Genomic DNA, 13,866 nt, shown 5'->3' on the forward strand with positions numbered 1-13,866 from the left:
GGCTTGTCTCACTTATGTGACGGCAAGCTTATGCTCAATTATTAACCACTTTATTAGCTTCAAAATGAGAGACATAAATGTACTTTTGATGATAATGTTGATAAAAACAATGAGCATAGACATCTTATGATGTATGGGAGTATATGACCATAGACAAGAGAAAACAAGTATTGATTCACAAGGGAAATGCTTTAGGATCAAATGACTATGATGGGGCATTCAAAGAATCACTAAATGCTTGCTAGTATGCATGAAATATCTCATATAATTCTCAGAGAAATTAGATTAACAAAATGGTAGAGAAAGTGGTGTCTAAATTCAAGATTGAAAACTAGACTATGCACATTACGTGGTGTGGATGCATAGTTTTACAAGGTAATCAAAGATCACAAACACTCGAGCATAAAAGGAGAAAATTTTTATTGTAATCACAGATTCACAGCAATAAAAAGACAGAAGAAATACTCTAAATATAAAAGAGTAGAGGCTATGGGGATCACCTTAAGTATGGAGCATCAAGTGGGCTAGACACCATAAAGAACTCAAATGGCCATAGCTATATTTGCTCAAAAGGAAATGAAGCCATTTCAAAAATTTCATCTGACCTTAGCCAATAGATGATGCCACACCAAAATGTGATTTATACTATGATTATCATCCAAGACTTAGAGCCTAAGCCAAAATTTCATGATGTATCCTCAACCCTAGACACATGTGAAAAAAAACTACATGAGTGCCATCTAAAGCGTGTGACAAAATTACTCACTTAAGTAATAGAACTATTTTTCATTTAAACTATATAAAACTCCTTATTATAAAACACACAAATTCCAAGGAAAGACACCTAAGGGGGTTTTACGTTAGAGGCATGTCGGTCCCATGAGGTGCCCTGTGTCACCCTATAGCCACTTGGGTAGTACGTGTGGCCTCCACTCGCTCTCCTTGATTGAAATATACCCCAAATAAATTTAAAAACCTCATATTCTTGCTCCAAAAAAATTTTAAAAATTGCCAAAATTTCTTTAAAATCTCAAAATCATTTTTCATATAAAAAAATTACTTATTTTGATATCAAAACAAAATTGGACAAGAAGTAAATGAGATCTATGGGTTGAAATTTTAGTATCAGAGTACTGCACTGCGCTAGTTCGGGATCATGGTCCATTCACTTGGAATGACGTAACAAGCCTATAATCCAAAGGCTCTGGTAAGGACGCATAATATGGTTTATCAATGTCATCCCAATCAATTTTCCAATACTTTTAGGTGTGAGTGAAATATAGGTGCGCTCCTGGGGACATAGAAACAATAATATATAGGGTCCCTGCACATGTGTACTAGCTCTTCTTAGTTGGATAATTACACTTAGAAGAGTGGCTTCTTGCGCAATTGTGAGTGCACATGCCACAAGTTGTTCTCGTATCAGGGTGTGGACTCATTTTCTGAGTCATGACCATCCCATGTAGGGTTATTATACTTAGATATTGGGGTTCTTATTTCCTTTTAGTTCTCTTAACCCTATCCAACACATAATCACATGAGGCATATAGTCTAAGTATATCAGTGACTTAGAGGCGACCCTCACACCTCTAAAAGCATTGATCAACAACCGCATATAAGAAGAAAAATGACCTTCCAAAATAACTCCCACAAAACAAGTATTTGTAATGATGTTAGGACCACATGAAACATTAGGATCCCACACAATCCATAAACCCCCACAGGCACCGACATAATCCGCCCCACAAAAAATAACAAACCCAAAATCCAAATCTCCTTAACAATAAAAAGAGACGGATTTGGTAATTTAGTTTCATGCAATAACAAAACATCAACTTATATTTATGGACAAGAAGCTTTACCTCCTTCTTACGACGCAACTCACCGAGGCCCCGAACATTCCAACTTATTAGCTTCATTTTGGTGCATACGTAGCTCCATTTTCGACAAGCTCCTCACCTTCCCAGCGGATATGGACGAGCGGATATGGACATACATGATTCTACGGGTTCCATTACATTGTCATCACTTAGGATGATCAAAAGATGATCAAACCACCACCACCTTGATCCATTTTTCGAGGTGCAAGGCTAGGCGATGATCTTGTAGGCTTAGGAATACCCTTGGCAATCCCCTTACCCTCAGCTTTTGTCTTCTCAGCAGGAGTCTCGATGACCTTGTCTCCCACCTTACTTCTTCTTTCTCCTTGGCCCTCTAGACCTTTCCTCATAAAGCATATGCAACCTGTCTATTCAGAGCATTGAAAGTCACTCCCATGTCCCCAAGGATACTTTCAAAATCCTCATGTTCATCGCCATCAGATGGGAGAACTTGTCATCCTTAGAAGAAATCAACTCTAGGTTCTCAGCTGGGAAAACATTTAACGGGGGAATCATCAATGCTTCCTCAATAGAACCATCCATCGCCACCATAGTTTGAACTTGTTGAGGGTCCACAATAGCATTACTAGGATTCTCTGTTTGCAATTCTTCTTCATGATCAAGATTAATAAGAGGCGGTCTCTACCGCTCTGTTGAAGGGTTCCCTTCTTAAGAACCAGTCTAAATGGTAGGAGTTTTTTTGGTGCCATGGTATTCAAGAAGCTAGAAAATGTCCACAAAAAATTACTATTAAACTTAAGCAAACACTTAGCCAAACGGATTGCTTCTTCTTCCTTCAGAGATGTAGTTACAAAAAATTACTATTAAACTTAAGCAAACACTTTTTTGTAGTTGAAAAAATGGATTACTCTCCTATGACTTTGCTTAAGAACTCTTTTAACTTCTAACTCATCGTTATGACAAAAGATAAATCCAAACTTCTTAACCGGTGGATCATAAGAAAGCTATCATGCTCTACCAGCCTAGTTGCTCAAATAAAAAAGGTCATTAGACGGGGAACAAAAAGGACCAACCAACCATAAAGCAATATGCTTGGAAGTATGAGAACCGCACTACATCTGAATTAACAAAAAAAATAGTTTGACTCTTAAGGGAAAACGAGCTAAGATATAATTTAAGCTTTTAACTTAGTCTACTTTTGATTGTGAAATCTAGGCGAAGGAACTCATTTTTTTCTCTTGAAATTTATATCAAAGAAATGAACTTTCAACTTAGTTCACTTTTGATTGTGAAATTTAGGCGAAGGAACTCATTTTTTTTCTCCTGAAATTTATATCAAATAAATCATTCTTGTACTCCAAGAAATTCAAGTATGTTGTACACCTACAGGAGCACTGTTGTAGGTCCCTTCTATGTGTATGTGGAAGGGACCGCATCGTTTCCAGATTTCTATTCTTTTTTCCTTTTCTCAAATTTATTTTTGTTTGAGGTATCACCATCTTCAGATTGGAAAGTTGTTGTATGCACCAGGGGACGAATTCTTAAATTTGTATTCCCATAGGTATAAAACATCTATCTTAAAGATGGATTCCAATGGGTAGTTTCTCTCGAAAAAAGTTATAACCAATGGTCTAAATATTTCATTCGTAAAATTATCTGTTTCAGCTTTTAAAATTTGTTTTTCTAATAAATTCATGATATCCATGTTAAAGGTTATATATTCTTTAAAAATTAAGTCTAAAATTTATCTCAAAAATGAATTTTTAAGAGATGACTCATCTCTATATATGAGTCCCATTACTCGTAGAAACCCTTTTCCTTTCTAATTACTACGTCTCTATAAATAACATGTGAAAAATTGTTTCATATGGATTGGACAACATTTCTACATATGCGGTTCAGAATGTGTAAAGCATCCATCGTAAAGATGAATATAAAATAATACAAACTAACAGTCTAAATATTTTCTTATTAGATTTATTAATTTTAGTTTTTAAAATTTATTTATTTAAGTCTTAGAATCCATCTGAGAAATAGATTTATCAACAGGCCTGTATTTCTATTTGCCGCGTAGAAACCGGGTCTTACTATATATATATATGCCAATGTTACCTAGAGAGAGGGAGGGCGAGAGAGAGAATTTTGCAAGAAGTTGCCAACCGTTGGATGTGTTTCGGCAGAATCCAATGTCCCAACCAATGAAAAAAACGAATCCAACCGTCACAAACGAATGACCGTTGATCGCGATGCCTTTATATATCTCGACCAGACAAGAACAATGCCATTTGAAAACCAAACTCTAACGAGTTTAGAGAGAGAGAAAGAGAAGAAGAGAAAAGAAAAGAGAAGAGGCAGAAGAATAGAGAGAAGAAGAGAGACAAAGAAGAGATGAGGCAGAAGAATAGAGAGAAGAAGGGTTAGTGGTTGAGGGGGAGATAGGACTGGTTTTTCCTTGCTCTCTTCTTAGTTCACTCTTCTCACAGTAGCAGAAACCCTAATTTTTGAATCCATGTCCTTTTTTTATTTTCTTCTGTTATATCCGGTCTTGGAGCTGTTGTTTTTTGGCAAAATTTGGAAGAGGAGATGGCAACAACCAGGAATGTAGTGCCCCTAATCAGAGGGAATAGATCATTTTAGGGTTTATTTATTTTGTGGTGAATTATCTGAAATTTTAGCTGCTTGCTCGTGTAGAATCTAGTTTGTTTTTTCATCAGGAAGGAATTTTTTTGGACTCACAGGAAATTTTTATATTCTAGTGTGAATTCTCTGAAATTTGAGTTTTGGAGCTGTTGTTTTTTGGCAAAGCTTGGAAGAGGAGATGGCAACAACCGGGAATGTAGTGCCCCTAATCAGAGGTAATAGATCGTTTTACGGTTCCTTTATTTTATGGTGAATTCTCTGAAATATTAGCTGCTTGCTCGCGTAGAATCTAGTTTGTTTTTTCATCAGGAAGGAAATTTGTTTGACGCACAGGAAATTTTTATATTCTATAGTGAATTCTCTGAAATTTGAGTTTTTGACTCAGAGGTTCATTGCAACTGATTCTGTGAAATTTTCACAAAATTGATTCATAGTCAGTTTCTTTTAAAATATTCTGTTAGAAATCTTAGAATACTTAGTGTTATTTTCTTCTCTGTCTGATGTATTTTCAGGAAAATTTCCTTAATCAGTTTTAGGTTTTCATTGGCTCAGTTGTTTTATTTTGTGGCCTCACGATTTCTTCCATGGCCATTTATTCTTTGTTTTTCCATATTTTTAAAGAATCTATGTTCCATGGCCCTAGTAACAGAGGCATGACTATTAGGATTTATTTTTTATTCTGTACGTAAGGGTTACTTTCTTCTTCTAAAACTTGTTCTAACCTAAAATGGGTTCAAGTGTTTTTCATATTTTTGAGGTCACAACTACTATTCTTAGATGCCCTTTTTCTTTATCTGGTTGTGCTCTGGAGAAAGACTTCCAGATTTAGTTTTAGGATTTCACTGGCTCAGTTTTTTTTATTTTGTGGTCTCAAGGGTTCTTCCACAGCCAATTGTTCTTTTGTTTCAGCCTAATTTTTGCATTCCCTATCTCTTTCTCACGAAGCTTTTTTAACACTCCAATTCCTGTTTTTGACTAGAATTCTTTTATAACAAGAAATCTCTCCCTCTGATCTACTGGCTAGTTACAAGGTCAGTTAAGAACCCATTCATATTTATTTCTTGTAGAATCACCTCTCTCTCCCCCCTTTCCTTAAGAGTTGGATTCTCTCTCTCTCTCTCTCTTGAAATCTCAAATTGCATTTCTCTTTTGGTTTTCAAGAGTTTTGGAGCTTTTGGCCAATGTACAGGTGGCTGTTACAGCCAATAAGGTAAATGAATAGATTCCCCTCCTCCCTTCCTTTTTTATTATTTTCCTCTTACTGGCCAATGCACAGGTGGCTGTTGCAGCCAATAAGGTAAATGAACAGATGCCTCCCAACCTTTTTGATTATTTTCCTCTCAATTATTACCATTCGAATCATTAAGTTCCCTATGAATGATTTTTCCTTCTATATTCAAATTTCCAAACAGTAATAAAATCAGGCATTAAAGAAGGAGATTATTTCTTCTGGCTATCACTCTAATCAGATAAGCCTAGGCGAAATTCCATATTATTTTGTATAGAATTAGGCATAAGAATGACTTTCTTCTCTTGATGAAGGGTATGCTAAATACCCAATTGTGATAGTTCATCAAAATTTTTCATCTTATTTGTACTTGTTTTTATTAGTTTTGATGAGCTTCATCTTCATCGAGTTTGCTTCTAAATCAACAAGCATGAAAGCAACTTATCATCGAGGTGGAACTCTTTACGTTATTCGATATTTGAGATCTTGATCTTGTAAGCTTGATTTGCTTAATGGTTCTTTCTTCTCTAGTATAGTAGTGCTCTTTCTTCTTTCATGTAAATATGGAGTGAATTTTCTGGAGCTTTACTTGTGGTTTGCAATTTTATCAAGTAACTTTTCTTAACACACACACACACTCTTGCTTCTTTCATGCAAATGGAGTGAATTTTTTGGAGCTTTACTTGTGGTTTGCAATTTTTTTAAGTAACTTTTTCTTAACACACACACACACCATACACCACACGCACACACTCACACTCACACTCACACACACACACTCACACTCACACTCACACTCACACTCACACTCACACTCACACTCACACTCACACACACACACTCACACTCACACTCACACTCACACTCACACTCACACTCACACTCATACACATGCACACACACACTCACACACACACACACCCATACACATGCACACACACACCCATACACATGCACACATACACTCACTCTCACACTCACACTCAAACTCACACTCACACTCACACACATACACACTCATACTCACATTCACACTCACACTCACACTCACACACACTCACACTCACACTCACACTCACACTCACACTCACACTCACACTCACACTCACACACATTCACTCACACTCACACTCAAACACAGTGACACACTCACTCACTCACACTCACACTCACACTCACACTCATGGACTCACACACTCACACTCACACTCACACTCACACTCACACTCACACTCACACTCACACTCACACTCACACTCACACTCACACTCACTCACACTCACACTCACACTCACACTCACACTCACACTCACACTCACACTCACACTCACATGCACACACACTCACACTCACGCTCACACACTCACGCTCACACTGACACTCAACTCACACTTACACTCACGCTCATTGATATTTATATTACACATATATACGTGTTGTGAATTGGCTGATGTGTGTATATATACGATATGTATATACTAATATGTTTGTGCGTGTATGTATACAGTTGCTTGTTATCAGATATAAACAATTATCAATGTATATACTGTGTATGTATATACCAATACATTCATTCTATATGCACTGATATATATGACCATATAAACACTCATTAGCAGTTTTTATATATATATATATATATATTTATTTATATATATATATTTATATATATATATATATTTATATATATATATATATATTTATATATATATTGTGCCTATATACGATATGTATATGCTGATTTGTTTATGCATGTATGTATAAACTTTCTATCAGTTATATATACTGATATGCGAATGCACATGCATTCTTACGAATTCATAGTGCATACATACATTTCTTTATACACTGATATTTATGACCATATAGGCAATTATTATCGATTTATATAGTTACTAGTGCATATGTTCACTGATATGTATATACGTACACTCATATGTATATGTATAATGGGTTTATTAGTGATATATACAGTTATTAGCTCAATTTGTATACGTATTGATGTATAACAATGTTTACCATTGTTTTCATTGTATTTTTATATACTAATGCATATAACCATACAAAACATTAGGTATCAGCTCTATATATACTTATTAGTGTGTACAAAATACATTGACATGTGTGTGTGTATGTATATATACTGATATGTGTGTACGTGTAAAGGGCATAGTTGTATATATACAGTGCATTATATGACCCTAATATGTACATTTCTATATATACATTGATGTATATGACCATATATACACTTATTATCAGTTTATACAGTTAGTAACTTATATGTACACTGTTTTATATACTACACACACTCACACTCACACTCACACTCACTCACACACATACTCACATTCACGCCCACGCCCATGCCCACGCCCACTCCCACGCTCACGCTCACGCTCACACTCACACTCACACTCACATTCACATGCACACTCACACTCGCACTCACTCACATACACTCACACTTACACACACTTACACACACACACACACTCACACTCACATTCACACTCAGATATTTATACTACACATATATGCATGTTGTGTATGGACTATTGTGTGTATATATACGATATGTATATACTGATATGTTTATGCGTGTATGTATACAGTTGCTTGTTATCAGTTGTATATAATTATCATTATATATATACTGATATGTGCACACTTATGCAGCTTTACAACTTGATAAGTGCATATATAATGTGTATGCATACACTTATACATGCATTCTATATACATTGATATATATGACCATATAGACATATATTAACAGGTTATCTATATATATATATACAGTGTGTATATATACGATATGTATATATTGATATGTTTATGCATGTATGTATAAACTTGCTATCAGTTATATATACACTGATATGCGTACGCACATGCACCCTTACGCATTGATTGCGCATATATACATTTTTATGTACGTATAGACCATATATACACTTTTTAACAGTTTCTATTGTTATTAGCGTAGATGTACATTGATATGTATATGAATGCACAGGTGGCTGTTGCAGCCAATAAGGTTGAACTTATCCCTCCCTTTCTTTTTTGATTATTTTCCTCTCCATTCTTTTCATTCGAATCATTATCTTCCATGTGAATGATTTTTCCGTATACAATTTTCCAAACTGTGATAAATTCAAGCCTTCAAGGAGATTATTTCTTTTGGCTATCTCCTCTAATCAGATAAGCCTTGGTGAAATTTGATATTGCTTTGTATAGAATTAGGCATAAAAATGGGTTTCTTCTCTTGATGAATTGGGTATGCTAAATACCCAATTGTGATAGTGCATCTAAATTTTTTGTCTTATTTGTACTTGTTTCTATTATTATTGATGAGCTTCATCTTCATCGAGTTTTCTTGTAAAGCAACAAGCATGAAAGCAACTTATCATCGGGGTGGATCTCTTTACGTTATTCGATATTTGAGATTTGATCTTGCAAGCTGGATTTGATTAATGGTTCTTTCTTCACTAGTATAATATTTCTCTTGCTTCTTTCATGCAAAAATGAAGTGAATTTTTTGAAACTTTACTTGTGGTTTGCAATTTTTTAAGTAACTTTTTCTTAACACACACACACTCTTGCTTAACCCACACACACTCTTGCTTCTTTCATGCAAATATGGAATGAATTTTTTGGAGTATTACTTGTGGTTTTCAATTTCATTAAGTAACTTTTTCTTAACACACACACCACATACACACACACATTCTCACACACACACACACACTCATACTCACACTCACACTCACACTCACACACACACACTCACACATGCTCACGCTCACACACGCTCATGCTCACACTCACACACTCACTGACACACACTTTCACACCCACACAGTCACACACATTAACACACACTCACACTCACACTCACACTCACACTCCGATATATAATGCACTTATATGAGTGTTGTGTATGGACTGATGTGTGTGTATATATGATGATATGTTTTTGCATGTATGTATATAATTGTTTGCTATCAGTTATATACAATTGTCAATGTATGTATACACTGATACGTGTATGTACATGCACCCTTACGTGTTGATAAGTGCATATATACTGTGTATATTTACACTAATACATGCATGTTATATACTCTGATATATATAACCATATAGACACTTCTTAGCACTTTACATATATATACAATGTGCATATTTACGACATGTATATATTGATATGTTTATGCGTGTATCTATAAACTTCCTATGAGTTATATGTATATTGATATCTGCAGGCACATGCACCCTTACGTATTGATAATGCATATACATTTCTATATACACTGATATATATGCCCATATGGATACTTCTTATCAGTTTATACAGTTATTGGTGTTTATGTACACTGATATGTATATACTCTCACACTCATATGCATATGTATAATGGGTTTATATATGCACTAATATATAAAGCCCATGTATATACATACGTATTATCTTTGATATATATACATTTATTAGCTCAATTTGTGTATGTATTGATGTATATCAATATATACCATTCTTTTCAGAGTATATATATATATTGCTGCATATAACCATACAATACATTAGTTATCAGCTATATATGTAGTTATTAGTGTGCAAAATTACATTGATATGTGTGTGTGATGTCTGTATATATACGATGTGTATATACGGATTTGTGTGAATGTGTAAAGTGCATAAATGTATATATACAGTGCATTAATATATACATTTATATATACACTGCATTAATATATATATATATACATTGATGTATATGACCATATATATTCATTATTAGTTTATACCTTTATTAACGTATATGTATATTAATTTATATACTACACACACACGCACTCACACTCACACTCACTCTCATCCTCACACTCACACTCACACTCACTCACTCATACACACACACACTCAGACCCACACACTTACACTCGCACTCGCCCTCGCACTGACATCGACATCGACATCGACACCGACACCGACACCGACACCGACACCGACACCGACACCGACACCGACACCGACACCGACACCGACACTCTCACTCTCACTCTCACTCTCACTCTCACTCTCACTCACACTGACATGCACATTCACACTCACACTCACTCACACTCACACTCACACTGACAAATATATATACTATAACCTGTAATTTGATTAGCCTTGGCGAAATTCCTTATTACTTTGTATAGAATTAAGCATAAGAATGGGTTTCTTCTCTTGATGAATTGGGTATGCTAAATACCCTATTGTGATAGTCCATGTAAATTTTTTATCTTATTTGTACTTGTTTTTATTATTATTGATGAGCTTCATCTTCATTGAGTTTTCTTGTAAATCAACAAGCATGAAAGCAATTTATCATCAAGGCGGATCTCTTTACGTTAGTCGATATTTGAGATCTTAATCTTGCAAGCTTGATTTGCTTAATGGTTCTTTTTCTGTAGTATAGCACTGCTCTTGCTTCTTTCATGCAAATATGGAGTGATATATTACTGCTTTTGCTTCTTTCACACTCACACTCACACTCACACTGACAGATATATATACTATCACCTGTAATTTGATTAGCCTTGGCGCAATTCCTTATTACTTTGTGTAAAATTAGGCATAAGAATGGGTTTCTTTTCTTGGTGAATTGGGTATGCTAAATACCCTATTGTGATAGTCCATGTAAATTTTTTATCTTATTTGTACTTGTTTTCATTATTATTGATGAGCTTCATCTTCATTGGGTTTTCTTGTAAATCAACAAGCATGAAAGTAACTTATCATAGAGGTGGATCTCTTGACGTTATTCAATATTTGAGATCTTGATATTGCAAGCTTGATCGTCTTGATGGTTCTTTCTTCTCTATTATAGTCTGCTTTTGCTTCTTTCATGCAAATATGGAGTGAAATTTCTGGAGCTTTACTTGTGGTTTGCAATTTTATTAACTTTTTCTTAACACACACTTTTGCTTCATCCATACAAATATGGAGTGAATTTTATGGAGCTTGACTTGTGGTTTGCAATTTTATTAACTTTTTCTTTTTACATACACACCACACACATACTCACACTCACACTCACACTCACACTCACACTCACACTCACACTCACACTCACACTCACACTAATGTATAAGACCATGTATATACTTATTATCAGTGATATATGCAGTTATTAGCTCTATATGTTTACGTGTTGATGTATATAAGCATAGAATACATTAGTTATCGGCTATATGTACAGTTACTAGTGTGTAAAAGTACATTGATATGTGTGTGTGATGTCTGTATATATACGAAGTGTATGTATGGATTTCTGTTTACGTGTAAATAATTGTATTTATACAATGCATTTAATGTTTATATTTCTATATACATTGATGTATATGACTGTATATACATTTATTATTAGTTTATAAATTTATTAACGTATATGTACACTGTTTTATATAGTGTAATCAATTGTATATATACAATGCATTTAATGTTTATATTTCTATATACATTGATGTATATGACCATATATACACTTATTATTAGTTTATAAATTTATTAACGTATATGTACACTGATTTATATACTACACACACTCTCACACTCACTCACACTCACACTCGCACATTTGTTATCAACTACATATATAGTTATTAGTGTGTAAAAATAATATTGATGTGTGTGTGCGATGCTGTATAGATGCGATGAGTCTATATTGATACGTTTGTGTGTATAGTGCATAGTGTGTAAGTTGCATAATTGTATATATACATTTATTAGTGTGTTAAAATATTTACATTTCTATATACATTGATTTATATGACCATATATATACTTATTATCAGTTTATACAGTTAGTAACCTATATGTTCACTGATTTATATACTACACACATATATAGACACAAACACACACACACACTCAACACTCACACTCACACGGACACTAACATTGACATTGACACTGACACAAACAGATATGTATACTACACATATGCGTGGTGTGTATGGACTGATGTGTGTATATTTACGATATGTATATGCATATGTTTTTGCGTATATGTATACAGTTGCTTGCTTTCAGTTATATACAATTATCGATGTATATATGCACTGTTATGCGTACGCACATGTACCCTAACGCGTGGATAAGTGCATATATGATGTGTATGTATACACTAATACATGCATTCTATATACACTGATATATTTGACCATATTGACTATTATTAGTAGTTTATATGTATATACAGTGTGCGTTAAATATGTATTTATTGATATGTTTATGTATATGTATAACCTTGCTATCAGTTATATATGCACTAATATGCGACACACATGGGCACCGATGCACTAATATGCGACACACATGGGCACCCTCACGCATTGATAGTGCATACATTCATTTATGTATACACTGATATATATGACCATATATAACACTTATTATCAGTTTATACAGTTATTAGTGTATATGTACAATGAAATGTATATACGCACATTCATATGCATATGTATAAAGGGTTTATATGTACATTTATGTAAAAGACCATGTATATACTTATTATCAGTGATATATACAGTTATTCGCTCAATTTGTGTACGAATTGATGTATAGCAATATAGACCATTGTTTTCAGTATATATGTATACATACTGATGCATATAACCATACAATACATTAGTTCTCTGCTATATATATAGTTATTAGTGTATAAAAAATACATTGATATGTGTGTATATATGCTTGTGTTGTTTGTATCTATACACTGTGTATATACTGATATGTGTATGTTTAAAGTGCGTAACTGTATATATACAGTACATTAATATATACATTAGTATATATGATGATATATACAGTATTTATCAGTTTATACAGTTATTAACATATATGTATACTACACACACACTCGCACTTACTCACCCACACACACACACTGGCACTTACACTCACACTCACACTCAGATTTATATACTGCAGATATTTGCATGTTATATATGGACTGATATGTGTGTATATGCGATATGTATATACTAATATGTTTATAAGAGTATGTATACAGTTGCTTGCTATCAGTTATATACAATTATCAAGGTATTTATAAATACTGATATGCGCACGTACATACACGCTTACGTATTGGTAGTGCAT

At 34.1% G+C, this 13,866-nt stretch overlaps 1 long non-coding RNA gene across 1 annotated transcript in view; it reads left to right on the forward strand.

The window, feature by feature from the left end:
- Positions 1-3,961: 3,961 nt before the first annotated feature.
- Positions 3,962-13,866, forward strand: part of LOC148779101 (uncharacterized) — a 57,793-nt gene continuing 47,888 nt past the window's right edge. Inside the window, exon 1 of the long non-coding RNA XR_016047658.1 lies at positions 3,962-6,161. This is a non-coding gene — a long non-coding RNA (uncharacterized LOC148779101). The remainder of the gene's footprint in view (positions 6,162-13,866) is intronic.

This window comes from Amborella trichopoda, chromosome 13 (genome assembly GCF_054954075.1).
Source record: "Amborella trichopoda isolate Santa Cruz 75 chromosome 13, AtrichopodaSantaCruz75HAP2 v2.0, whole genome shotgun sequence".
Classification (NCBI taxonomy): domain Eukaryota; kingdom Viridiplantae; phylum Streptophyta; class Magnoliopsida; order Amborellales; family Amborellaceae; genus Amborella; species Amborella trichopoda.